General features: G+C 37.2%; 1 pseudogene; it reads left to right on the forward strand.

The window, feature by feature from the left end:
• Window positions 1-4,596: 4,596 nt before the first annotated feature.
• LOC116871985 lies at window positions 4,597-4,750 on the forward strand (annotated as a pseudogene).
• The last annotated feature ends 267 nt before the right edge of the window (window positions 4,751-5,017 follow it).

Consider the following 5,017-nt stretch of genomic DNA (forward strand, 5'->3'; position numbering starts at 1 on the left):
TGGTGGTAGCTCAGGCTGGGCAAGGGTGACTGACAATTGTGGCAAAAGAGACCTGAGTAAAAGTCTACAAAGTGGGCCTCAGGCAAGGGGCAGGGTGGTGGCTGGGTCTTAAAAACAAGAGACTGAACTCCTCCTCTGTCCTCAGTTGTGATCATGTGTGAAGGGAATTCCTGAGGCTGGAGACAATGAGGATGGACAGCGTAATGGTTAAGAATAGAGGCTTCAGAGTCAGAATGCTGCCTTAAGTTTCCAAATCTGCCACTGCTGGCCATGTAGTCTTGTGCTGGGTGGTTGACCTCTTTGTGCCTCCTTTCCCTCCTCTGTAAAATAGGTAATGACATTGCCTATTTCATGGGATCTTTTGAGAATAAATGAGTTAACATGAATCTAAAATTCTCTCGTTTGAAAAAAAGTAAGAATAACAGGGTCTACCTCAGAGGACTACTGAGAGGAATACGTGAATTAAAACATAACCAAGACACACAAACCAAGTCTGGCACACAGATAGTATTAATAAGTGTTAGCTAGAAACAAAATAAGATAGGAAATGCAGAGCCAAGAAAAGCCTCATGGAAATAGAATTGAAGCTCTGATTGTACTGATCTTGGAGCTACCTTCACTTTGAAATGCTTTTGTAACAAATTAAAAAAAAATAGTCATGATTTGAACCATGACAATCAGGGTTTCTGTATCTTCCAGGGAAAATAATCTTGTCTGACAAATTGCCCATACATGCAAAGTAGTGTAACTGAGGTGAAGGGCTAAGAGCTTCCCTTTCTACCCTACTCCAGCTTGGACTCTGCTTGGGAAGAAAGAAGCCATTCTCACTCATACTGAACACTCTGCTTTCACAACTGTGAATATTAGTATTTTAATTCAACCCAAAACATTTAAATGCTCTCCAGTTTCGTGACCAATGGAGCTGATCACAAGTATACTGCACAGTTCTGAATGTAGACACTGGTAAATACGTCCTAGAATCATGCAGGGACTTAAAAATCTTCAGCTTAGGCTAAAACAACAGAGAAAGCTTTCCAGTTTTACTTTCTTCCAAATCTAGCTCCCATGGCTAAAATTCTGAAGTCCAGAACATGCACTGTGTAATTATCTAACAACTACTGAATCTCATTTGAGCAAAAACAGTTTGATCGATGGGCCCAGCTGTGACCATTGTGTAGCACGAGTTTTCTGATCACTTTAAAACGTTGGCTATGCAGCTGTCATCTGGAACTTTAGAAGGCACTAGCATTAAAATGCCAAAGCTATTTTCCAGGCTTGTCTGTATCAATGAGAGAGATGGCATTCTTCCGGGAGAACTTCACTATACAGTTTGCTACATAGTCTACTGATGCTGTAATCAGTGCTAATGTTTTTGTTTCTCTTAAATTCCTGGATTAGTGTAATTGAGCAGTTTAGAATAGGGTTATCTCGGGATAGTTTTTGCCCAGTAAAAGACTATTTGTTGAAGTCCTATTTTTCTCCTGCCTTCCCAGTGCTGCTTATGAGGGCTAAGACTGTGGAATGCAATTTCTGATTCTTCCATTCCCACACTTCTTACATTTATGAGGGAAACCCTAAGAGGAAGGGTCACTCCACCATCTTTCTTACCAAGGCTGTTGGAGTAGGGAGGGGAGATGGTAGAAGGGCCATGAGCTTCTTTTTGAATCAGGGCGGTATGAAGACAATGAAGTTTCAGGCTCAGGGCCTGTTTTGTTATCATCTCTGCCCTCAGAGCACATTAACTGGGGTTATTCTTATCTTCCACTGAAACCAGCTGCCAGGTGCCTCATAGATGTACAGGGGTAGAATGAAGACGTAATTTCTATTGGCATTTAGTGAGAAGAAGAATTTGGAGTTTTCAAATGGCTAAGTAATGAATTACGTTTTTAAAAAATATATAATATCATTTTAAATGATGCTCCCTTAGATCCTTTCTTTGTTGTGTTGCAAGGGCACGCTTATTCCCCAAGTCTTTAAAAAGAGGAAACAATCTAAGTGTTAGTAAGCTATCTTGAGATCTAACTCTGAATAAATGCATCGCTTATGGGCTTTCAAGATCACCTTTCCCCTGTCAAACCAAAGAAGAGAAAAATGATCATTTATTTGGAAAAGTTGGTTTTGATATTATTGGAAGGTGAAGAAATTTATTTCAGGATACTTAGCTCTGGAGTCTATAAAAATTGATTACATAGCCCACTATATAGGAGTGTAGCTTTCTCTTTTCTTTCTTTAGGGTAATTTCTGCTCTCAATCCAGTTAGGTGTGTTTAGCACAGGAACCATTTGTGATCTTGATGACCATGGATCCTCACCAATGCTTGCTATAGTTTTTAATAACGCTAAGAAAAAGAAGAATTAGTTACAGCTATGTGACAAGCTTGCTAATGTATTTATTACAGTGAGCATTCCAGCAGGTTTGCTTGGAAACTATTTCACATAAAGTAGAACATCTTCTACAGTTCCCAGAGTTATTTATCCACAGACAATATTTTGACCTTTGTTTTCTCTTAGCTGAACTGAATTTTCCAACTGTGGCTCCATCTCTTACACACAACATTAGCCACTAACGATTGTAGTTTTTCTGGTTCAGAGAAAAACTTTCTTGTTTTTGCTATTTTTCAGGATTAAAGGTCAAAGGTTTAAACGTACTCATATTTTCTCTTGGTTAGTAGGAAAGCAGTCCTCTTGCAGGATCGTGGAGACTGATCTAATGAGAAGCCTTGGTCAAAGGGAGGACAGTGAGATGGCAGAGCTGTAAAGGAAAGGCTCAGGTGATCATGCAGAGCAGTCTGGTTGGGATCTCCGTTTGGAAGCACAGTGATTAGTGCAGGAATGATTACAGGGCTGAGTGAAATGAACTTCTCCAAACTGTATTTGTTATCATTTCCTTCTTATTTCTGGGTACATGATGAGAGAACAGTAATAACTCATAAATCTAGGTAGAAAACCACAAAGCTTAGTTATATTCTTAGATCATTTTTATCTTTTATAAACCTCTATGTTTGGCTTCACCATTACCATGTTAGACTTTTTCTTAACAAACTAAAGAAAAAACACATGGAATACTTATTTTTGGTTTTAACGAGAGAGCACTCATCAAAGGGGAACTCTAAAAGTGATTAAAAGTGATTTGCATTTAATGTTTAGGAATGTTTGTTTTTACATTTTTACCTGAAAAAACTTTTATTTTTGTCTTTTGCCATTGAAAAGATTTTTTGTAATTTATATGATACAGAAAGCCTTTTTTAGTTTCTACAAAGTTAAGCAGTCAGTTTGTGTTGTATTTATTTGCATCTATTTATAACTTCTTTGAAAATGTCCCATTTAGGGACGCCTGGGTGGCTCAGTGGGTTAAACCTCTGCCTTCAGCTCAGGTCATGATCCCAGGGTCCTGAGATCGAACTCCACACCGGGCTCTCTGCTCAGCAGGGAGCTCACTTACCCCCTCTCTCTGCCTGCCTCTTGCCTACTTGTGATCTCTCTCTGTGTCAAATAAATAAATAAAATCTTAAAAAAAAATAGAAAGAAAATGTCCTATTTGCTCTGAAAAAATCTGTCTTCTCTTCCAGTTGGTTGAGCACAGAAAAAAACAAAACCGAAAAGCCCAAATAGGTTGAAAATCTAGAGGTTGAGATGTCAAAGGTAGACCAAGACAAAGGAAACATCTATCTAATGGAGGTTCTAGAGAAGAAACAGATAAAAAAGAGAAGCAAAATAGATGATTTTTTTCAGACCAATAAATAATCCTTCAGATTGTAGAAACAATTTAAGTGCTGATCAATAAGAAGACACTGAGATATATTATAGAAAAACTGTACCCCAACAAAGATGAAGATAAAAATATTAAAATGAGTAGTGATAAATCACAAATTACAAACAATAAATCACAGGAATTATAATTTGACAACAAACCTCCCATTAGCAAAAATTGAGTGCCGGAAAAAAATATATTTTTTTTAATAACTATCAAACTAAAGTATCCTTCAATAGTGAGGGTAAAATAAAGATATTTAGTACAAGGCAGACTTAATACAACATTTTGCTGAAAGAATCACTAAAGAATGAAATTCATTAAGAAAGAAACTAGACACAGGAAAGAGCTATAGTGGAAAAAGAAATTGCTAATATATGAAATATAATAACAATTTAATGATTATAAAAACAAATTTGGAGCTTCAAATACAAAGGAGAACTAACATACCAGGCAAAAATTACAATGGAAGATCGACTAAGGCATTCTAAGTCCCTTGTGCTGTTTGGGAGGAAAACAAACATATTGATTAATGTGTACCTGTACTAAGTCAAATATACACATTAAGAATTTAAGGATAGTCAATAAAAGAATACGATCCTAAACACAGTTAAAGAGGAGGCGAGTGAACTTGAACGTGTATTTATTTAATGATAATTTTAGAATGCAGTATAAAGAGTGAACATATATAAAAATAAAAGAGTTTGTTACAAAGAGGTTTCAGGAAGTCAAGCATCCCACTAAGCAAAGTTCCATGAGTAGGGAAGAATGGTAGAGAGAGAAAATATTTGAAGATTTGCAGAGGGTATGTTAGAGGTGATAACAGATTACAGTCTCCAGATCCGAAGCTTTGCGCAGTGGCAGTATCGTAGCCAATGAGGTTTATCCGAGGTGCGATTATTGCTAATTGAAAACTTTTCATAGTCTCCAGATCCGAGAAGTCAAATAAATAAAAGCATATCTACATTGTGTGGGACTGTATTATTATTATTCCCAGATATTTTCTGCTCCTTCTTGAGCAGGAAAACCATTTCCCCATCCAATTGCTGTCGAGTTTGGCTATACAGTTTTCTGTAGTTAATGAAATGGAAGTAGAAGTGGCCTAGGTCTCTTTAAAGCGAAAGTGTTAAGAGAGGGAGAGAATGTTTTGTCAGATCTTCTTTCTCTTCTGTCATGATTACTGAAAACGCCCAAATAAAGGCTTGTCTATCAGCCTCCATCCCAGACAAGTGAAGATGGGAGTAAAGACATAGTTAACCCACAAGGG

Source organism: Lontra canadensis, unplaced genomic scaffold, assembly GCF_010015895.1.
Source record: "Lontra canadensis isolate GAN:19392208 unplaced genomic scaffold, GSC_riverotter_1.0 scaffold1, whole genome shotgun sequence".
NCBI lineage: Eukaryota > Metazoa > Chordata > Mammalia > Carnivora > Mustelidae > Lontra > Lontra canadensis.